The sequence below is a fragment of the Tachyglossus aculeatus genome, chromosome 7 (assembly GCF_015852505.1).
Source record: "Tachyglossus aculeatus isolate mTacAcu1 chromosome 7, mTacAcu1.pri, whole genome shotgun sequence".
Taxonomy (NCBI): domain Eukaryota; kingdom Metazoa; phylum Chordata; class Mammalia; order Monotremata; family Tachyglossidae; genus Tachyglossus; species Tachyglossus aculeatus.
The window spans coordinates 28,118,822-28,143,230 of NC_052072.1; the positions used below are offsets into that span (position 1 = coordinate 28,118,822).

The following is a 24,409-nucleotide window of genomic DNA, read 5'->3' on the forward strand; positions in this document are numbered from 1 at the left end:
TACAAGTTGGCAACATATAAAGACGGTCCCTACCCAACAGCGGGCTCACAGTCACTACTACTCTATTAACAACAATAATGCCATTTACTAAGTGCTTACTATGTGCAAAACACTGTTCTAAGCACAGCATGGCTCAGGGGAAAGAGCCCGGGCTTTGGAGTCAGAGGTCATGGGTTCAAATCCCGGCTCTGCCACTTGTCAGCTGGGTGACTTTGGGCAAGTCGCTTCAATTCTCTGGGCCTCAGTTCCCTCATCTGGAAAATGGGGATGTAGACTGTGAGCCCCCCGTGGGACAACCTGATTACCTTGTAACCTCCCCAGAGCTTCGAACAGTGCTTTGCACATAGTAAGTGCTTAACAAATACCGTCATCATTATTATTATTATTTGGAGTCAGAGGTCATGGGTTCTAATCCCGGCTCCGCCACTTGTCAGCTGGGTGACTTTGGGCAAGTCGCTTCACTTCTCTGGGCCTCAGTTCCCTCATCTGGAAAATGGGGATGAAGACTGTGAGCCCCCCGTGGGACAACCTGATCACCCTGTAACCACCCCGGCGCTTAGAACAGTGCCCTGCACATAGTAAGCGCTTAATAAATGCCATCATTATTATTATTATCATTACAAGGTGAGCCCCACGTGGGACAACCTGATCACCTTGTAACCACCCCAGCGCTTAGAACAGTGCCCTGCACATAGTAAGCGCTTAATAAATGCCATCATTATTATTATTATCATTACAAGGTGAGCCCCACGTGGGACAACCTGATCACCTTGTAACCACCCCAGTGCTTAGAACAGTGCCCTGCACATAGTAAGCGCTTAATAAATGCCATCATTATTCACTTAGAACAGTGCCCTGCACATAGTAAGCACTTAATAAATGTCATCACTATTATTATCATCATTACAAGGTGAGCCCCACATGAGACAACCTGGTCACCTTGTAACCACCCCAGCGCTTAGAACAGTGCCCTGCACATAGTAAGCGCTTAATAAATGCCATCATTATCATTTTTATTATTATTACAAGGTGAACCCCACATGGGACAACCTGATCACCTTGTAACCACCCCAGTGCTTAGAACAGTGCCCTGCACATAGTAAGCGCTTAATAAATGCCATCATTATTATTATTACAAGGTGAGCCCCACATGCGACAACCTGATCACCTTGTAACCACCCCAGCGCTTAGACCAGTGCCCTGCACACAGTAAGCGCTTAATAAATGCCATCATTATCATTATTATTATTACAAGGTGATCAGGTTATCCCACGGGGGGCTCACAGTCTTCATCCCCATTTGACAGATAAGGGAACTGAGGCCCAGAGAAGTGAAGTGACTTGCCCAGAGTCACCCAGCTGACAGTTGGCGGAGCCGGGGTTTGAACCCATGACCTCTGACTCCAAAGCCCGGGCTCTTTCCACTGAGCCACGCTGCTTCTCCATTACAAAAGAAATGATGTTCTTCCTATCCGGTTTTTTCACTTTCCAGCTTTCAGATCCACACACCGTTCCTGGAAACACCATAGAATTGACGATTTGTATTTTCGTGGCAACTGTCACATCAGCACATCTCGTGACCGCAAGTCTTCCTAACATTTATCAGTGTATTTCGTGACCACTCGTTCCTTTATTATTGATCATCGACCTCAGGAGAGGAAAAACTGTCAACTATTTCAATCTTCTCTCCATCCACTACAGATTCATTCAATCGTATTTACTGAGCGCTTACTGAGTGCAGAGCACTGTACTAAGCGCTTGGGAAGTACAAGTCGGCAACAGATAGAGACGGCCCCTACCCAACAACGGGCTCACAGTCTGGAAGGGGGAGACGGATAACAAAACAAAACACGTACACAGGCGTCAAAATCGAATTAAAGCTATGTGCACATCATTAACAACATAAACAGAATAGTAAATATGTCCAAGTAAAATAGAGTGATGTGTTAAAACTTCCAGTTGTCATGATCGTTGTTTCCTTGACATTCAAACGTTGGCCCGTCATTTTGCTCTGTTTCTTCACTTTTAATAATAAGCCCTTCAAATCTCCTTCACTTTCTGCTAGGAGGGTTGTATCATCGGCGTAATGAAGGTAGGCGGCCATTAATATAAATAAATAAATTACGGGTATGTACGTAAGTGCCGTGGGACAGAAAGCGGGGGATGAATTAAGCGAGCACGTCAGGGTGATGCAGAGGGAGCGGGAGAAGAGGAAAGGAGAACTTAGTCGGGGAAGGCCTCTTGGAGGAGGCTTGCATTTAGCCATTCATTCAATCGTACATTTTTATTATTCCCTTCTAACCTGTAAGCTCGTTGTGGGCAGGCAATGATTGTCACTGCTTACTGTTGTACTTTTCCAAGTGCTTAGTACAATACTCGGCACACGGTCAGCATTCAATAAGTATAATTGAATGAATGAATGATTTTATTATTGATAATAATAATGGTGGTATTTGTTAAGCACTTACTATGTGCCAAGCACTGTTCTACGCACTGGGATAGATGCAATAATAATAATAATGGCATTTATTAAGCACTTATTATGTGCAAAGCACTGGGATAGATATAATAATAATAATAATGGCATTTATTAAGCGCTTATTATGTGCAAAGCACTGTTCTAAGCACTGGGATAGATACAATAATAATAATAATGGCATTTATTAAGCGCTTATTATGTGCAAAACACTGTTCTAAGCACTGGGATAGATACAATAATAATAATAATGGCATTTATTAAGCACTTATTATGTGCAAAGCACTGTTCCAAGCGCTGGGGAGTTTACAAGGTGATCAGGCTGTCCCACGGGGGGCTCACAGTCTTCATCCCCATTTTACAGACGAGGGAACTGAGGCCCAGAGAAGTGAAGTGACTCGCCCCAAGTTACACAGCTGATAAGTGGCGGAGCCGGGATTCAAACCCACGACCTCTGACTCCCAAGCCCGGGCTCTTTCCACTAAGCCACGGTCCGCTCGGGAGAGTGCAATATCACAATATTGCCCCTCCTTACCTCCTTCCCCTCCCCACAGCACCTGTATATATGTTTGTACATATTTATTACTCTATTTATTGTATTTGTACATATCTATTCTATTTATTTAATTTTGTTACTATGTTTTGTTTTGTTGTCTGTCTCCCCCTTCTAGACCGTGAGCCCGCTGTTGGGTAGGGACCGTCTCTAGATGTTGCCAACTTGGACTTCCCAAGCGCTCCGCACCCAGTAAGCGCTCAATAAATACGATTGAGTGAATGAATGAACAATAAGCAGACACATTCCCTGCCCACAACTAGCTTAGGGTCCTCTCCCCCTCGTCCCCCTCTCCATCCGCCCACCGTCTTACCTCCTTCCCTTCCCCACAGTGCCTGTATATATGTATATATGTTTGTACATATTTATTACTCTATTTATTTTACTTGTACATATCTATTCTATTTTATTTTGTTAGTATGTTTGGTTTTGTTCTCTGTCTCCCCCCTTTTAGACTGTGAGCCCACTGTTGGGTAGGGACTGTCTCTATATGTTGCCAACTTGGATTTCCCAAGCGCTTAGTACAGTGCTCTGCACACAGTAAGCGCTCAATAAATACGATTGATTGATTGATTGATTGATTGAAGGGTGGGAGAGGCCTCTCTGCTCTGTGGCCAATGCTTCCCCATCTCTTTCACCTAATCTGCTTCTCCCCCTCGTCCCCAACTACGGGTGTCCCTCAGAGCTGTTTCGGTCCCGTCCTCTGTTCACTTTACTCACCCTCCCTTGGGAACTCATCTGCTCCCATGGCTTCGCCTACTACACCTCCATGGTCGACTCCCAAATCCGCCCTCCGGACCGGCCCTCTCTCCCGCTCTGCAATCTTCCTCCCATCCCCAGGACACCGCTTACCGCAGGTGACCCCCCCCGGCACGTCAAGCTCAGTATGTCCAAAACTGAAGTCCTCATTCATTCAATCGTATCTATTGAGCGCTCACTGTGTGCAGAGCACTGTACTAAGCGCTTGGGAAGTCCAAGCATATAGGGACGGTCCCTACCCAACAGTGAAGTCTCATCTTCCCTCTCAGACCCTCTCCTCCACTTTCCTATCGCAGTTTTTAGCTGCTTTTTTCATCATGTTGGTTAAGTGCTTAATAGAAGAAGCCAGGTCTAGGAGTCAGAAGGTCATGGGTTCCAATCCCTGCTCCTCTGCTTGTCTTCCGTGTGAACCTGGGTAAGTCACTTCACTTCTCTGTGCCTCAGTTACCTTGTCTGTAAAATGGAGATTGAGACGGAGCCCCATGGGGGACAGGGACCGTATCCAACCTGATTTGCTTTTATCTACCCCAGCGCTTAGTAGAGTGCCTGACACATAGTAAGCGCTTATTATTATTATTATTTATGTGCCAGGCACTGTACTAAGCAGAGAGGTAGATAAGACACCGTCCACATCCCTATGTGGGGCTCACAGTCTTAATCCCCATTTTACAGATGAAGCAATTGAGGCATAGAGAAGTTAAACAGCTTGCCCAGGATCCCATAGCGGACGAGTGGCAGCGCCGGGATTAGATCCTCGGACTCCCAGGACTGTGCTCCTTCAGCTAGGCCACGCCTCTTCTCAGTCGACAACATCACCATCCTCCCCTCTTTTTTTGTTTTAGACTGTCTCTATATGTTGCCAACTTGTACTTCCCAAGCGCATAGTACAGTGCTCTGCACACAGTAAGCGCTCAATAAATACGATTGATTGATTTTGAGCACGTAACCTTGATATTATTCTTGACTCCTCCCTCTCTTTCAAGTCCTGGAGTCAATCCGTTGCCAAACCCCGGCAGTGCTTCCTCCATAACAATTCCAAGACCCACCCCTTCCTCACTGTCCAAACAGTTACCGAGCTGGTCCAGGCTCTCGTCCTGTCCCAGTTTGACTATTCATTCAATCGTATTTATTGAGCGCATACTGCGTGCAGAGCACTGTACTAAGCGCTTAAGAATTATGGTATCTGTTAAGCGCTTACTCTGTGCCAAGCGCCCTTCTAAGCGTTGGGGTAGATACAAGGTAATCAGGTCATCCCACGTGGGGCTCACAATCTTAATCCCCATTTTACAGATGAGGGAACTGAGGCACAGAAAATAATAATAACAATGGCATTTATTAAGCGCTTACTATGTGCAAAGCACTGTTCTAAGCGCTGGGGGGGGGGATACAAGGTGATCAGGTTGTCCCACGGGGGGGCTCACAGTCTTCATCCCCATTTTACAGAAGAGGTAACGGAGGCCCAGAGAAGTGAAGTGACTTGCCCAAAGTCACACAGCTGACAATTGGCAGAGCCGGGATTTGAACCCACGACCTCTGACTCCAGAGCCCGGGCTCTTTCCACTGAGCCACTCTGCTTCTCTGCTTCTTGCACAGCAGACAAGTGGTGGAGGCGGAATTAGAACCCACACCCTCTGACTCCCAAGCCCATGCTCCCGACACCAAGCCACGCTGCTTCTCTTGTTGCATCGGCCTTCACCCTAGCCTCCGTGCATCCAGTCTCCCCCGTCCCCAGGCCACACATCACTCTGCTGCCTGGACCGTTTTTCCGAAATGTTGTTCAGCCCACATCTCCCCGTTATTCAAGAACCCACAGTGGTTCCCCCTATCTCTTCACCCCAAGCAGAAACTCCTGACCTCAGGTTCCTCCTTTTTAACCCACCAACTTCCTCCTACTACACTCCATCTTGCACTCTTCATTCCTCTCAAATTATCCTAGTCACTCTGCCCACCAAGCCCCCGCTTTACCCCCTTCCCCCAGCCTGGAATTCCCTCCCACTTCAAACCTGACAGGCCATAGCTCTCCCCATCCTCCAAACCCTCCTGAAATCACATCTCTTCCAAGAGGCTTTTCCCAGTTGGTCTCCCATCTCCTCAGAGTTAAATTCTCCAGCTGTTCCTTCACCACTCCCCCCCTCTAAAGTACTATTATACTCCCAACCGCCTCTACCACTTATGCACATCTCTTACATTCCCTATTGCTTAAGCACAAACTCATCGCTACATTCCCTTTTCCTTCCTCCCTTCTGCACTATTTTAGTGTCTGCCTCCCGTGGTAGAGCAGAAGATCTTTGAAGATGGGAATAATGTCCGCTTCACTCCGTTGAATTGATTGATTGATTGATCCACACTCTTTCCACCAAGCCACACCGCTTCTCTATTCATTCAGTCGTATTTATTGAGCGCTTACTATGTGCAGAGCGCTGTACTAAGCACTTGGAAAGTACAAATCGGCAACATAGAGAGACGGTCCCTACCCAACAACCGGGCTTTATGACGAACATCAAAGGAGCAACAGGATTTCAGGCTCCTCCCAGTCCAGGCAACACAATTCTTTCATCAACTGCGTTCACAGAAGTCACATCTGCAGTTTCAGCAGTGAACTTTTCAACGGTCCAAAAGATTTATATTTGTAAACTCGTCCCGTGTGCCAAGCACCCTAGCAAGTGCTGGGGTGGATTCAAGATAATCAGGTTGGACACAATCTATCCTAAATGGAGCTCACAGTCTAAGTAGGAGGGAGTAGGATTTAAACCCCATTTTCCAGAGGAGGCAACTGAGGTACAGAGAATAATAGCAATAATGTTGGTGTTTGTTAAGCGCTTACTATGTGCCAAGCACTGTTCTACACTCTGGAATAGATACTAGTTTGCCCCACGGGGGGCTCACAGTCTTCATCCCCATTTTACAGATGAGGGAACTGAGGCACAGAGAAGTAAAGTAATCTGTCCAAGGTCACACAGCAGAAAAGCGACAGAGCAGGACTAGAACCCAGACCCTCTGACGCCTAGGCCCATGCTCTTTAAGAAGCAGCATGGCCCAGGGGCAAGACCAGGCCATGTGCAGAGCAGGGTTCTAAGTGCTGGGGAGGATACAATCAATCAATCGTATTTATTGAGCGCTTACTATGTGCAGAGCACTGTACTAAGCGCTTGGGAAGTACAAATTGGCAACACATAGAGACAGTCCCTACCCAACAGTGGGCTCACAGTCTAAAAGACTGTGTCTAAAAGATAACAAGGTTATCTGGTAGTCCCACGTGGGGCTCACAGTCTTCATCCCCATTTTACAGATGTGGTAACTGAGGCACAGGGCAGTGAAGTGACTTGCCCAAGATCACCCAGCTGACAATTGGCTATTGACAGTTGACAATTAGAGAAGCAGGATTAGGAGCCCCCTCATTCCTCTCCCCCTCCTCCCCATCCCCCCCCGCCTTACCTCCTTCCCCTCCCCACAGCACCTGTATATATGTATATATGTTTGGACGTATTTATTACTCTATTTATTGATTGATTTATTTTATTTGGACATGCTTATTCTATTTATTTTATTTTGTTAATATGCTTTGTTTTGTTCTCTATCTCCCCCTTCTAGACTGTGAACCCGCTGTTGGGTAGGGACCGTCTCTATATGTTGCCAACTTGGACTTCCCAAGCGCTTAGTGCAGTGCTCTGCACACAGTAAGCGCTCAATAAATACGATTGAGTGAATGAATGAAGACCAGGGGCTTGGGAGTCAGAGGACCTGAGTTCTAATCCCGGCTCTGCCGCTTGTCTATGATGTGTGTCTTTGGGCAAGGCACTTCATTTCTCTGGGCCTCAGCTACCTCAGCTATGAAATGGGGGTTAAGACTTCGAGCCCCTTGTGGGACTGTGAGCCCGTTGTTGGGTAGGGACCGTCTCTATATGTTGCCAACTTGGACTTCCCAAGCGCTTAGTACAGTGCTCTGCACACAGTAAGCACTCAACAAATACTATTGAATGAATGAATGAATGATTGACAGGGACTGTGTCCAACCCAATTTACTGGAATAATAATGATGGCATTTGTTAAGCGCTTACTATGTGCACAGCATGGTTCTAAGCGCTGGGGAGGATACAAGGTAATCCGGTTGTCCCACGGGGGGCTCACAGTCTTCATCCCCATTTTACAGATGCGGTAACTGAGGCACAGAGAAGTGAAGTGACTTGCCCAAGATCACACAGCTGACAACTGGCTATTGTCAGTTGACAACTAGAGAAGCAGTGTGGTTCAGTAGAAAGAGCCCGAGCTTTGGAGTCAGGGGTCATGGGTTCTAATCCCGGCTCCGCCGCTTGTCAGCTGTGTGAATTTGGGCAAGTCACTTCACTTCTCTGGGCCTCAGTTACCTCATCTGTAAAATGGGGATGAAGACTGTGAGCCCCACATGGGACCACCTGATTACGTTGTATCCCCCCAGCGCTAAGAATGGTGCTTTGCACATAGTAAGCGCTTAATAAATGCCATCATCAGTATTATTATTATTAATTGGCAGAGGCGGGATTTGAACCCATGACCTCTGACTCCCAAGCCCATGCTCTTTCCCTTGAGCCATGCTGCTTCGCGGCCCCATCCACCCACCCAGTGTTTAGAACAGTGCTTGGCACATTGTAAGCGCTTAACTAATAATAATAATAATAATAATGGCATTTATTAAGTGCTTACTAAGTGCAAAGCACTGTTCTAAGCGCTGGGGAGGTTACAAGGTGATCAGGGTGTCCCGGGGGGGGGGGCTCACAGTCTTAATCCCCATTTTACAGATGCGGGAACTGAGGCCCAGAGAAGTAAAGTGACTTGCCCAAAGTCACACAGCTGACAAGTGGTGGAGTCGGGATTAGAACCCATGACCTCTGACTCCCAAGCCCGGGCTCTTTCTGCTGAGCCAGGCTGCTTCTTATCTACTATGTGACCTTGGGTAAGTCACTTAACTTCTCAGTACCTCAGTTCCCTCATCTGTAAAATGGGGATTAAGATTGTGAGCCCTTTATGGGATAGGGATTGTCAAACCCGATTATCTTGTACCTACCCCAGTGCTTAGCACAGTACCTGGCACACAGTAAGCACCTAACAAATTAAAATAAAAGTTGGACAGGGACTGTGTCCCACCTGATTAGCTTGCATCTACCCCGGCATTTAGTTCAGTGCCTGGCACTTTGTGAGCACTGAACAAATATCATTATTTTTTTAAAAAAAAGGTGGAGACAGGGAGAGAATAGATGGCAAGTTGAGAGTTGAATCTTGTGGCTATTCCCTGCCACAAACACTGAATAAATATCATTATTTAAAAAAAATAAGGTGGAGATTGGGAGAGAATAAATGGCAAGTTGAGAATTGAATCGTGTGGCTATTCCCTGCCACAAGCACTGAATAAATATCATTATTAAAAAAAAAAGGTGGAGACCGGGAGAGAATAGATGGCAAGTTGAGAGTTGAATCTTGTGGCTCTTCCCTGCAACAAGCACTGACTAAATATCATTATTAAAAAAAAAAAAGGTGGAGACCCGGGAGAGAATAGATGGCAAGTTGAGAGTTGAATCTTGTGGCTCTCCCCTGCCACAAGCACTGACTAAATATCATTATTAAAAAAAAAAAAAGGTGGAGACCGGGAGAGAATAGATGACAAATTGAGAGTTGAATCTTGTGGCTCTTCCCTGCCACAAGCACTGAATAAATATCATTATTTTTAAAAAAAAGGTGGAGACCGGGAGAGAATAGATGGCAAGTTGAGAGTTGAATCTTGTGGCTCTTCCCTGCCACAAGCACTGACTAAATATCATTATTAAAAAAAAAAAGGTGGAGATCGGGAGAGAATAGATGGGAAGTTGAGAGTTGAATCTTGTGGCTCTTCCCTGCCACAAGCACTGAATAAATATCTTTTTTTTTTTTAAAAAAAAGGTGGAGATTGTGAGAGAATAGATGGCAAGTTGAGAGTTGAATCTTGTGGCTCTTCCCTGCCACAAGCACTGAATAAATATCATTTTTTTTTAAAAAAAAAAAAAGGTGGAGACCGGGAGAGACTAGATGGCAAGTTGAGAGTTGAATCTTGTGGCTCTTCCCTGCTCTTGACCTGAGAATCGGCTTTCAGACATATAAATAAGTAATTCCCCGGAGCCAGAGTGGATTCCTGCACCCCACGGGAATCAAGAAGGGAGGAGGCCTGGTCCTTGGCGAAGGGGGGGCGTCCAAGGAGGCCATCGAGACAGGTGTGTAATGACCGAGCCGAGAGCTGAAACCGGCTCAAGGGGACTGAGTGGGAGCCTGAAAGACCCTCCCTGGTTAAATTGCCCTAGTTTTCTTGTTACAGATGGGAAGAACCGGAACAGAAATAGCCAGAATTTCCAGCTGGTGGGCTTGGCGGGGACTGCTGTTCACCACAGCCGTTCATTCATTCATTCAATCATATTTATTGAGCGCTAACTGTGGGCAGAGCGCTGTACTAAGCGTTTGGAAAGTACAATTTGGCAACAGATAGAGACGATCCCTACCCAACAACGAGCTCACGGTCTAGAAGGGGGAGACAGACAGCAAAACTAAAGAAGTAGACGAGTGTCAATGCCATCAGAATAAATAAATAGAATTATAGATATATGCACATCATTAATAAAATAGAGTAATAGTGTAATGCTGTGGGGAGGGGAAAGGGGCAGGGTAGAGGGAGGGAGTGGGGGTGATGGGGGAGGAGCAGAGCAAAGAGGGGGCTCAGTCTGGGAAGGCCTCCTGGAGGAGGTGAGCTCTCAGTAGGGCCTTGAAGGGAGGAAAAGAGCGATTTTGGTGGATGTGTGAAGGGAGGGCATTCCAGGCCAGAGGGAGGATGTGGGCCGGGGGTCGACGGCGGGACAGGCGAGAACGAGGCCCAGTGAGGAGGTGAGCGGCAGAGGAGTGGAGGGTGCGGGCTGGGCTGGAGAAGGAGAGAAGGGAGGTGAGGTAGGAGGGGGCGAGGTGATGGACAGCCTTGAAGCCGAGAGTGAGGAGTTTTTGCTTGATGCGTAAGTTGACAGGCAGCCACTGAAGATTTTTGAGGAGGGGAGTGACATGCCCAGAGCTCTTCTGTAGGAAGATAATCTGGGCAGCGGCGTGAAGTGTAGACTGAAGCCAGGAGAGACAGGAGGATGGGAGATCAGAGAGGAGGATGATGCAGTAATCCAGTCGGGATAGGAGGAGAGGTTGAACCAACAAGGTAGCAGTTTGGATGGAAAGGAAAGGGCGGATCCTGCAAAGGTGAGACCAGCAGGTTTTGGTGACGGATTGGATGTGTGGGGTGAACGAGAGAGCGGAGTCGAGGATGACACCAAGGTTGTGGGCTTGTGAGACGGGAAGGATGGTAGTGCTGTCTACAGTGATGGGAAAGTCAGGGAGAGGGCAGGGTTTGGGAGGGAAGATAAGGAGTTCAGTCTTGGACATATTGAGTTTCAGATAGCGGGCAGACACCCAGATGGAGATGTCCTGAAGGCAGGAGGAGACCCGAGCCTGAAGGGAGGGAGAGAGAGCAGGGGCAGAGATGTAGATTTGGGTGTCATCTGCGTAGAGATGACAGTTGAAGCCGTGGGAGTGGATGAGTTCACCGAGGGAGTGAGTGTAGATAGAGAACAGAAGGGGACCAATAACTGACCCTTGAGCCAGGAAGCAAGGGAGCTCCTGGGCTACTCAAACGAAGGGCTACTACCCAGATTCTCCCTGCCCAAACACTCAGCTCTGCCTCCACTTCCTCACCAACCCTTGGCTTTCAATCAATCGTATTTCTAAGTGTTAGTATAGTGTTCTGCATGCAGTAAGTGCTCAATAAATATGATTGAATGAATGAATCCTTCCGCTCCTTGGGGGCAAGGAAATGTTGTTTGTTTTATACTTCCCAACCACTTCATACAGTGCATTGCACTCAGCTGACAATAAATACTGATTATCATTACCACTAAACTGCCTGTAAATCCTCCGGGGGCTGAATTACCCTCATAATCTCCCCGTCCCGCCCCCACCTGCCCAGAGCGGCCGCAATCCCCCACTCCATTAGAAGTCAGGGTTCGAGTTCTGGGACAGGAGAGCTAAAGGGCAAGTGTGAAGCAATAACAGGAAACTGGGAAAGAAATACAAAGCAAACAAGCGTGAGGTGTAACTGGGGACCTTGCGTTCAAATTCAGTTCCTCTTTGGCACGCAGGCACACCCGGCGAACTCGGGGAATCATCATCATCAATCGTATTTATTGAGCGCTTACTATGTGCAGAGCACTGTACTAAGCGCTTGAATCGTTTCTGGTCCTCTTCTCTTCACGGAGGCCGCCGTGTTTAGGGTTTGGGGTGGCCCCCGTCCGCTAAAGTCCTCAACATTGGACTCTCTGGGCTCTCCCCCGTCTTCCGAGACCCAACCGTAGATCCGCGGCTCCTCCCACCCAAGGAACCCAAGCGTCCGGCTTCCTCCTGAGCCCTGTCAACCTCTTCCTTCTTCTTCAGAAGAGTAAGTGAGGTCATCCCTCTTCCCCAACCTCTTTCACCCCGCAGAGAAAGGTAAGGGGCTTCAGCGGCCCACCTACTGCTGATTCCTCCTGCCTTTTCTCCCCCAGCTTGGGTTTCCTCGGAAGTCTTTTGGGCTGAAGGAGGCTCCGGGGCTGCCACTCGGATTGTCCATCCCAGGCCCAGGCTGCAAGCTCGAGGTGGGAGGGAGTGGGTCCGTTCGTTGTTGTATTGCGCTCTCCCAAGCGCTTAGTACAGTGCTTTGTGCGCAGTAAGCGCTCGATAAATACGGTTGAATGAATGAATGGGTTGAGTGGGACCAGGCCGGCTCCTCTCGAACTTAGCAAGGCTGCCAAGACGAGGGAGCTGGGAAGACTGTCTCAAATCAAATTGGGGGTGAGGGGAGTCTCTGCTCCTTTCATCATCAATCATCATCAATCGTATTTATTGAGCGCTTACTGTCCTTTCACCTTTTCCTTCCTCCCTATCCTTTGCCTCCTTTATTGGAGTGGATTTCCTGACTAATAATGATAATAACTGTGGCACTTGTTCAGGGCTTACTGGGCGCCAGGCACTGCACTAAATGTTGTGGTGGATACAAGCAACTCAGGCCGGACACAGTCCCTGTCCCGAGGAGGGTGCTCACGGTCTCCATCCCCATTTTACAGATGAGGTGGCTGAGGCCCAGAGAAGTCAAGTGACTTGCCCGAGGTCACACAGCAGAAAAGTGGCGGAGAGGGAAGTGGAACCCATGACCTTCTGATTCTCAGGTCTGTGCAGCCACTACGTCGTGCTGCTTCTCGTAACAATAATAATAATATATCTGTTAAGCATTTTCTAATAAGAATAATAGTAATTGGTTAAGGACATAATAATGGTACTTGCTAAGCGCTTACTATGTGCCAAGCACTGTTCTATGCACTGGAGTAGATCAGGTTGGACACAGTCCCTGTTCCACATGGTGCTCACACTCTTCATCCCCATTTTACAGATGAGGAAACTGAGGCCCAGAGAACTTAAGTGACTTGCCCAGGGTCATACAGCAGACATGTGGCATTCGTTCATTCATTCATTCAATCATATTTATTGAGCGCTTACTGTGTGCTGAGCACTGTACTAAGCGCTTGGGAAGTCCAAGTTGGCAACATATAGAGACGGTCCCTGCCCAACAGTGGGCTCACAGTCTAGAAGGGGGAGACAGAGAACAAAACAAAACATATTAACAAAATAAAATAAGTAGAATAAATATGTACAATAATATTTCTTAAGCATTCACTATGCGAGCTGTACTAAACACTGGGGTAGATAGAAGGTAATCAGGTCCCACATGGGGCTCACAGAAGCAGGAGGAAGAACAGATATTGAATCCTCTAGACTGTGAGCCCGTTGTTGGGTAGGGACTGTCTCTATCTGTTGCCAACTTGTACTTCCCAAGCGCTTAGTACAGTGCTCTGCACACAGTAGCGCTCAATAAATACGATTGAATGAATTTTGCAGATGAGGGAACTGAGGCACAGAGAAGTTAAGTGACATGCCCAAGGTCACACGACAGACCATGGGCGGAGCTGGGATTAGAAACCCAGTCTTTCTGACTCCCAGGACTGCTCTTTCCACTAGGCCTTGCTGCTTCTCTATAATAATAATAATAATAATGGTATTTGTTAAGCACTTACTATGTGCAAAGCACTGTTCTAAGCACTGGACACTATAAGGCAGGTTTACTGGGGAAAAAAAGGGAGTGTGGCAAAGACTATGCTAGAGGCTTGACTGGGATGAAGTCATAGAGAAGCAGAGTGGCTCAGTGGAAAGAGCCCGGGCTTGGGAGTCAGAGGTCATGGGTTCTAATCCCGGCTCCGCCACTTAGGAGCTGTGTGACTTAGGGCAAGTCACTTCACTTCTCTGTGCTTCAGTTAACTCATCCGTAAAATGGGGATGAAGACTGTGAGCCCCACGTGGGACAACCTTGTATTTCCCCCAGCGCTTAGAACAGTGCTTGGCACATAGTAAGCGCTTAGCAAATACCATTATTATTATTATTATCATTATTATTATTATGAAGAGAACCAGTTGGGGAGTAGGGAGGGATGAAAGAATCTTCTAGACTGTGAGCCTTCTAGACTGTGAGCCCACTGTTGGGTAGGGACCATCTCTATATGTTGCCAACTTGGACTTCCCAAGCGCTTAGTACAGTGCTCTGCACAAGTAAGCGCTCAATAAATACGATTGAATGAATGAATGAATGAATGAAAGAATAGCTTTTACAGGGGGCAGATGCATGAAGTGAAGAATTAAGAGCTGATAATGAGCGGCTAAGAACTCAAACTTCCATGGGCACGTCATTCAGTCTCCTGCATTCCAGCTCACAGAATCTCCCAGGCCCCCTTCTTAGCAGAATAATAATAATAATAATGATAATAATAATTAATAATGATGGCATTTATTAAGCACTTACTATGTGCAAAGCACTGTTCTAAGCCCTGGGGAGGTGACAAGGTGATCAGGTTGTCCCTCGGGGGGCTCACGGGATTCATCCCCATTTACAGATGAGGGATCTGAGGCACAGAGAAGTGAAGTGACTTGCCCAAAGTCACACAGCTGACAATCAATCAATCGTATTTATTGAGCGCTTACTGTGTGCAGAGCACTGTACTAAGCGCTTGGGAAGTACAAGTTGGCAACATGTAGAGACAGTCCCTACCAAAGAGTGGGCTCACAGTCTAGAAGGGAGAGACAGAGAACACAAAACCAAACATATTAACAAAATAAAATAAATAGAATAGATATGTACGAGTAAAATAAATAAGTAAATAAATAGAGTAATAAATATGTACAAACATATATACAGGTGCTGTGGGGAAGGGAAGGAGGTAAGATGGGGGGATGGAGGGGGGAGAGGAAAGAAGGGGCTCAGTGTGGGAAGGCCTCCTGGAGGAGGTGAGCTCTCAGTAGGGCCTTGAAGGCCTGACAGTTGGCGGAGCCGGGATTTGAACCCATGACCTCTGACTCCAAAGCCCGGGCTCTTTCCACTGAGCCATGCTGCTTCTCTCTGTCTGCTTCTTCCCGCCACAGTACAACTTGCCCTAGTGACCTCCCTGCCTCTTTCCTCCTACAAATACACTCACATTCGTGTACTTCCTGTTGGTTTTGTGTCCACCCTTTCCCGGGGCAGGCGCCTGTGGTCTAACGGATGTTTTGGACAACAGGGTAAATCATACGTTTGGAGAAAATATAGCAGAATTGAGATTTGCCCACCCTTCTGGGAGGATTACCCAGCCCCGGCTGGATTCGCTTGTCCCCTCTCAGGGTCGCACCGGGAGGGTTTCCAGTACTCTACCAATCAATCAATCAATCAATCATATTTATTGAGCGCTTACTGCGTGCAGAGCACTGGACTAAGCGCTTGGGAAGTCCAAGTCGGCAACATATAGAGACAGTCCCTACCCAACAGCGGGCTCACAGTCTAGAAGGGGGAGACAGAGAACAAAACCAAACATATTAACAAAATAAAATAAATAGAATAGATATGTACAAGTAAAATAAATAAATACCAGTCTCGCCTACGGGAGGGAGAGTCAATCAATCTCTCAATCAATCAATCGTATTTATTGAGCGCTTACTGTGTGCAGAGCACTGGACTAAGTGCTTGGGAAGTCCAAGTTGGCAACAGATAGAGACAGTCCCTACCCAACAGTGGGCTCACAGTCTAGAAGGGGGAGACAGAGAACAAAACCAAACATATTAACAAAATAAAATAAATAGAATAGATATGTACAAGTAAAATGAATAAATAAATAGAGTAATAAATCTGTACAAACATATTTCTAAGTATTAGTATAGTGTTCTGCATGCAGTAAGTGCTCAATAAATACGATTGAATGAATGAATCCTTCCGCTCCTTGGGGGCAAGGAAATGTTGTTTGTTTTATAATTCCCAAGCACTTCATACAGAATAGATATGTACAAGTAAAATAAATAAATAAATAGACTAATAAATATGCACAAACATATTTCTAAGTATTAGTATAGTGTTCTGCATGCAGTAAGTGCTCAATAAATACGATTGAATGAATGACTCTTTCCGCTCCTTGGGGGCAAGGAAATGTCGTTTGTTTTATACTTCCCAAGCACTTCATACAGAATAGATATGTACAAGTAAAATAAATAAATAAATAGAGTAATAAATCTGTACAAACATATTTCTAAGTATTAGTATAGTGTTCTGCATGCTGTAAGTGCTCAATAAATACGATTGAATGAATGACTCCTTCCGCTCCTTGGGGGCAAGGAAATGTCGTTTGTTTTATACTTCCCAAGCACTTCATACAGAATAGATAGGTACAAGTAAAATAAATAAATAAATAGAGTAATAAATCTGTACAAACATATTTCTAAGTATTAGTATAGTGTTCTGCATGCAGTAAGTGCTCAATAAATACGATTGAATGAATGAATCCTTCCGCTCCTTGGGGGCAAGGAAATGTCGTTTGTTTTATACTTCCCAAGCACTTCATACAGAATAGATATGTACAAGTAAAATAAATAAATAAATAGACTAATAAATCTGTACAAACATATTTCAGGTATTAGTATAGTGTTCTGCATGCAGTAAGTGCTCAATAAATATGATTGAATGAATGAATCCTTCCGCTCCTTGGGGGCAAGGAAATGTTGTTTGTTTTATACTTCCCAAGGACTTCATACAGAATAGATATGTACAAGTAAAATAAATAAATACCAGTCTCGCCTACGGGAGGGAGAGTCCATTCCATTCCTAGCTCGGGCTAGGTGTCTAATGAGTGGAAGGCAATCTGCTGCAAGTCCAAACTCACCTGTCCCGGGCAGCAGCGACACGGGAGAGAGTCGAGGGCGAAGACTCAGGTTTACTGCATGGAAGGAGGCGATGATAAACCACTTCTGTATTTTTACCGAGAAAAGTCTATGGATCCAATACCAGAACGATTGCAGATGGAGGTGGGACGTTCTGGGAGAGGTGTATCCGTGGTGTGGGTCGGAGACGACCCGACGACATAAGACAAGATGGACTCGCTCAGCTGGCTTCGGGAAAGAGCAGCTGGAAAAGAGGGAAAAAACTTATCATCAGTCAATGCTGTTTATTAAGCGCTTACTACGTGCAGGACACTGTACTAAGCAACTGAGAGAGCAAAGTACTAAAGAGTTGGTAGGTGTGATCTCTGCCTACAAGGAGCAGGAAATGGCATAGCCTGGTGGGTAGAACATGGGCCAGGACGCCAGAGAAGCCGCGTGGCTCAATGGAAAGAGCCCGGGCTTGGGAGTAAGAGGTTATGGGTTCAAATCCCAGCTCCACCACCTTGTCAGCTGTGTGACTTTGGGCAGGCCACTTTACTTCTCTGTGCTCTGGAAAATGGGGATGAAGACTGTGAGCCCCACGTGGGACAACCTGATCACCTTGTATCCTCCCCAGTACTTAGAACAGTGCTTTGCACATAGTAAGCGCTTAACAAATACCAACGTTATTATTATTTTAACCCTGACTCACCACTTGTCTACTGTGTGATCTTGGCCAAATCATTTAATCCCGCTTGTGCCTCAGTCTCCTCCTCTGTAAAATGGGGATTTCATACTCGTTCTCCCTCCTACTTAGACTGTGAGCCCCATGTGGGACGAGGACTGTGTCTGGCCTGATTAAATTGTATCTCTCCTAGTGCTTAGAGCAGTGTTTGACACAAAGTAAGCGTTTAACAAATGCCATAAAAAAAGGAGCTTACAGACTAGACTTAGTTCGATGGGATGGGATGGGATGGGATGGGTTGGGATCACGGGTGGGGAGGAGTCAGGGAGGTGAGGTGGCAGAGGAAGCAGTTCCCCTCTAGATTGTAAGCTTGTTGTGGGCAGGGAACGTGTCTACCAACTGTTTTATCATACTCTCCCAAGCGTTTAGCACAGTGCTCTGCATACAGTAAGCGCTCAGTAAAAACCACGGATGATAATATAAATCTTTAGAGCCTATTTTCAGAGAAGCAGCCTGGCTCAGTGGAAAGAGCCCGGGCTTTGGAGTCAGAGGTCATGGGTTCAAATCCCGGCTCTGCCGGTTGTCAGCTGTGTGACTTTGGGCAGGTCACTTCACTTCTCTGTGCCCCAGTTACCTCATCTATAAAAAATGGGGATGAAGACTGTGAGCCCCCCGTGGGACAACCTGATCACCTTGTAACCTCTCCAGCGCTTAGAACAGTGCTTTGCATATAGTAAGCGCTTAATAAATGCCATAATTATTATTATTATTATTTTCCCCATCCCCCATCCCTCATAAAATCCTTGCCCTCTTTCCATCTCTGCACATTCTGCAGAGAAAGCAAGACAGGAGGAGTCCCATTATCATTCATTCATTCATTCCATTGTATTTATTGAGTGCTTACTGTGTGCAGAGCACTTTACTAAGCGCTTGGAAAGTACAAGTCGGCAACATATAGAGACAGTCCCTACCTACCAACGGGTTCACAGTCTAGAAGGGGGAGACAGACAACAAAATAAAACATGTACCTATCTATCTATCAATCATATTTATTGAGCGCTTACTGTGTGCACAGCACTGTACTAAGCGCTTGGGAAGTACAAGTCAGCAACATATAGAGACAGTCCCTACCCAACAGTGGGCTCACAGTCTAATAGGGGGAGACAGAGAACAAAACCAAACATACTAACAAAATAAAATAAATAGAATAGATATGTACAAGTAAAATAAATAAATAGAGTAATAAATATGTACAATCAATCAATCATATTTATTGAGTGCTTACTGTGTTCAGAGCACTGTACTAAGCGCTTGGGAAGTACAAGTTGGCAACATATAGAGACGGTCCCTACCCAACAGTGGGCTCACAGTCTAGAAGGGGGAGACAGAGAACAAAACCAGACATATATACATATATACAGGTGCTGTGGGGAAGGGAAGGAGGTAGACAGGTGTCACGTTTAAGAAGTAAAACTTGCAAGATTATTTCCATATAATCTCATAGTCTTCATTTACTATCCAAATGAACCCTGCATCCAAAGCTCCCAAAAGGTAATTTGTGGCTTGTCTGGTTTCTCAAGGCCTCACGCTATGCATTGGACCCCCAGAGCTAGGAAGAAACTTGCAAAGCGGGTACGATAAGAATGTCAGGTGATGTCGGAGAAAAGCCAGATGGAAGAAACCGAATCTGTAGATCAAGTTCAAAGTCTCCGGGGCTCAGGGATGGGTCCTTTCTGTGAACTCTCTAGAGTCTCCCTCCCTTGGGATGGCCGAATATCAAGAGTCATGGGTTGGTTTTCCCCCAGTTCAGTTACTTCTGGTAAATCCGTCTGTTTTAGACTATGTGGGACAGGGACTGTATCCGACCTGACAATTCACTTGTATTGTACTCCCTCAATTACTTAGAATAGTGATCTGCACATCCTAAGTGCTCAATAAATACCGTTTATTGAAAGATTGATTGACCGACCTGATTATCTTGCATCTACTCCAGCGTCTAGTACAGGGCTTGGCTCATAATAGGCGCTTAACAAATATCATTAGTAGTAGTTAGTAATACTACTAAGCCCTGACTAAGCCCTGCTTTTCCCTAAATTCCCCTTTTCCTCAGCTCCGCCTCCCCTCCGCGTTGTCTCGACTCACTCCCTTTTCATTCAATCGTATTTACTGAGCGCTTACTGTGTGCAGAGCACTGTACTAAGCGCTTGGGAAGGACAAGTTGGCAACATAGACAGTCCCTCTCCCCACCCCACATATACACATATATAGATGTATATATATATATATATATAATTCTATTTATTCATATTGATACCTGTTTACTTGTTTTGATGTGTATACAGCTGTAATTCTATTTATTTAAATTGATGCCTGTTTACTTTTTTGAGGTCTGTCACCCTCCTTCTGGACTGTAAGCCCAGTGTGGCCAGGGGCTGCCTCTCTTTATTGCTGAATTGTACTTTCCAAGTGCTTAGTACGGTGCGCTGTACACAGTAAGCGCTCCATAAATACGATTGGATGAATGAATGAATAATAGTACTTCTGAGAACCAGCCTGGCCTAATGGACTGTTCATGGACCTGGGAGTCGAGGGTTCTAGGTTCTAATTGTACCACTTGCCCGATGTGTGACCTTGGGCGAGTCACTTAACTTCTCTGTGCCTCAGTTCCCTCATCTGGAAAATGGGGATTAAGACTGTGAGCCCCATGTGGGACATGGATATGTCCAACCTGATTAGCTTGTATATCTTCCCCAGTGCTTTGTACAGTGCCTGGCAACCAATAATAATAATAATAATAACGATGGCATTTATTAAGCGCTTACTATGTCATCATCAATCGTATTTATTGAGCGCTTACTGTGTGCAGAGCACTGTACTAAGCGCCATGCACTAAGCATTGGGTGGGGGGGAATACAAGGTAATCAGGTTGTCCCATACGGGGCTCACAGTCGTAATCCCCATTTTACAGATGAGGTAACTGAGGCACAGAGAAGTGAAGTGACTTCATGCAGCTGACAAGTGGTGGAGCGGGATTAGAACCCGTGACCCCTGACTCTGAAGCCTAGGCTTTTCCCACTGAGCCACGCTGCTTCTCTAATTAGTAGGTACTTTACAAATACCAAGTACCATAAAAAGTAGTCTTATTCGTATCATTTTAGAACCAGCTTAAACTTTTCAGAGCTAAAAATGTCTTTAGACCCCTCGAGGCTACTAAAGATCTGGATCTATAATAATAATAATAATAATCATGGCATTTATGAAGCGCTTACTATGTGCAAAGCACTGTTCTAAGCGCTGGGGAGTTTACAAGGTGATCAGGTTGTCCCACCTGGGGCTCACAGTTTTAATCCCCAGATATTAAAGGATATTAAAGGGTATCGTTTAATTAAAGGATATTAAAGGGTATCCTTTAATACCCAAAGGATCTGTAGCCTTTAGGTATTCGATATCCCCCCCGCTACCCTCAGCCCCATAGCACTTTCATACCTACCAGCAACTGATTTCAAGGCCCTTCAAGGCCCTACTGAGAGCTCACCTCCTCCAGGAGGCCTTCCCAGACTGAGCCCCTTCCTTCCTCTCCCCCTCGTCCCCCTCTCCGTCCCCCGCATCTTACCTCCTTCCCTTCCCCACAGCACCTGTATATATGTATATATGTTTGTACATATTTATTACTCTATTTATTTATTTTACTTGTACATATCTATTCTATTTATTTTATTTTGTTAGTATGTTTGGTTTTGTTCTCTGTCTCCCCCTTTTAGACTGTGAGCCCACTGTTGGGTAGGGACCGTCTCTATATGTTGCCAATTTGTACTTCCCAAGCGCTTAGTACAGTGCTCTGCACACAGTAAGCGCTCAATAAATACGATTGATGATGATGATGATTTGTTCATATTAGTGTCCCTCTCCCCTCTAGACTGTAAGCTCACTATGGACAGTGATCACGTCTACCAACTATGTTGTATCGTACTCTCCCGAGTGCTCGGTATAGTACTCTGCACACAGTGTGCGCTCAGTAAATAGCATTGATTGACCGAAGAGGGAGGGAGATGCCAGATTAGCTCCGTAATTGAAACCTGCCGTCTGTGCTTTTCCAGTTTAAAAGAAAGCAGGGCCTAGCGGAAAGAGCACAAAACTGGAAATCAGAGGACCAGGTTTTTAATCCCAGTTCTGCCACATGCCTGCCGGGTGACCTTTCTGAGCAAGTCACTTAGCTTCTCTGGGCCTCTTTTTTCTCATCTGTAAAATGGAAATTCAGTCCCTGTTAATAATAATAATAATTGACATTTGTTAAGCGCTTACTATGTGCAAAGCACTGTTCTAAGCGCTGGGAAGGATGCAGGGTGATCAGGTTGTCCCACGTGGGGCTCACAGTCTTAATCCCCATTTTACAGATGAGGGAACTGAGGCTCAGAGAAGTGACTTGCCCAAGATCACACAGCAGACATGAGGCAGAGGCCGAATTCGAACCCATAACCTCCAACTCCAAAGCCCGGGCTCTTTCCACCGAGCCACGCTGCTTCTCTGTTCTCCCTTTCCACTAGATTGTGAGCCCCACGTGGATCAGGGATAGCGTCCTACCTAGCTGTCTTGTCTCTACCCCAGTGCTTAGTACAGTGCTTGGCACATAGTAAGTGCTTAACAAAAGCCGCAGTGATTATTATCATTGTTAATGGAATCCGCCTCCTGGCATCACTCATCTGGCAGAAATCCCTACTCTCCCTTAATGTCCGTCTCCCCCTCTAGACGGCAAACTCGTTGCGGGAAGGGAATGCGTCTGTTGTATTGCTGTATGTACTCTCCCAAGCACTTAGTACAGAGTTCTGCACACAGTAAGTGCTCAATAAATGCAACTGACTGACTCCATCCCCCACCCAACCCCCCAACTCCCACAGTGTGAGAAGCAGCGTGGCTCAGTGGAAAGAGCACGGACTTTGGAGCCAGAAATCCTGAGTTCTAATCCCACCTCCGCCACTTGTCAGCTGTGTGACTTTGGGCAAGTCACTTAACCTCTCTGGGCCTCAGTTGGGGATTAAGCCCCTCGTGGGACAACCTGATCACCTTGCACCCCCCCCCCCCAGGGCTTAGAACAGTGCTTTGCACATAGTAAGCACTTAACAAATGCCATCATTATTATTATTATTCCTTGGCAAATGGGCAAGGCTGCCTTACATCCTCAGCTTCAGGATGTTGCCGGTTCTGGATCATTCCCTCCACTCCTTTTCTGAAGGGGAAACTGGGATCGGGGGTGGGAGTCGGGGGGTTGGATGGGGGAGGGAGTCAGGCAGTTGTATTAATGGAGCACTTACTGTGTGCAGAACTCTGTACTAAGTGCTTGGGGGAGTACCTATAGCAATACCACAGACGGATTCCCTTCCCACAACGAGCTTACCGTCTAGAGGGGGAGAAAGACATTAATATAGATAATTGAATTACACGTGTATTTATGTAAATGCTGCGGGGCCGGGAGGGGGGATGAATAAAGGGAGCAAGTCAGTGTGATGCAGAAGGGAGAGGCGGAAGAGGAAAGGAGGACTTAGTCAGGGAAGGCCTCTTGGAAATGTTCCTGGAAACAGTAGTTTTTCCTAGTGGAAAAAGCACAGGGCTGGAAATCCAATCCTGGCTCTGCCCCTTCTCTGCTGTGTGATCCTCGGCAAGTCACTCAACTTTTCTGTCCCTCAGTTTCCTCATCTGTAAAACGGTGATGCAATCCTACTCCCTCCTACTTAGACTGTGAGCCCCATGTTGAAGAAGAACTGAGTCCACCTTGCTTATCTTGTATCTACCCCAGCCTTTAGTACGGTGCACGTAGGCGCTTAACGGATACCGTAATAACGACTATTCTTATTTATTGAGCACTTACCGTGTGCAGAGCACTGTACTAAGCACTTGGGAGAGTAAGACAGAACTGGTAAACACGTTCCCTGCCTGCCACGAGCTTAAAGTCTAGAGAGGGAGAAACAAATGCGGGAATCTTTCCTTCCTCCCAGACACAAGGACTCACACTCTTCCCTGAGCGGAAAAAGAGCCCTGCCCCAGCGATAGGCTTTCTTGGATCACTGGTGCTGCCGGCAGGGAAGAGGCAGGACCGATGGGAGCTCGGGGAAACATTAGATGCATCACCCGGGCTGCAGGCTGAGATGGTTCCCGTTAGGAGGGAGGATCCCGTCCATGGGCAGGTGCCCGGCTAGGCCCGTCCCAGAGTTTGCCAGCCCGCCGAGGAGTAGCCCGGGGAGCAGAGGCCCTCGCCTGGTCCCAGCTCAGTGGCAAACAAAGGCTGGGGAGGGGAGTGTCCATCCGGGAGGGCCTGGACAGGTTCAGCCGGTCTGGGGATTAAAGGATCCAAGTACTGGGACCCATCCAACACCATCCCGCTCCGGCCCCGCCTCCTCATTCGTTCCTTCCAGGTGGAGGAGGAGGAGAAAGAAAGAACACCTTGGACACCGAGAAGAGATTGGCATCGGTAAAGAGTCCACCCGGCGTGCGGCAAATGGATAAAATGACTTGGACAGGCCCCTGGTGGTGACGATCTCCAGACCAAAGGTGGATGTTTTACCTTCCCTGTAACTTCTTTTTCCCCTACTCTACCCACCCCCCCAACCCCTCTCTGTCTCTTTCCGTCTCTCTCTGTCTCTCTTTCTCCTCCTTCTCCATCTGGGGGCAAAGAAGGG

The 24,409-nt window shown here is 46.6% G+C and overlaps 1 protein-coding gene across 1 annotated transcript in view; it reads left to right on the forward strand.

Moving 5' to 3' along the window:
• The first annotated feature begins 12,020 nt into the window (after positions 1-12,020).
• The window catches only part of LOC119930855 (alpha-1,6-mannosyl-glycoprotein 4-beta-N-acetylglucosaminyltransferase-like), a 35,359-nt gene continuing 22,970 nt past the window's right edge, over positions 12,021-24,409 (forward strand). Inside the window, exons 1-2 of the mRNA XM_038749573.1 lie at positions 12,021-12,251; positions 24,146-24,281. The gene's annotated coding sequence lies outside the window, so the exon portion shown is untranslated. The remainder of the gene's footprint in view (positions 12,252-24,145; positions 24,282-24,409) is intronic.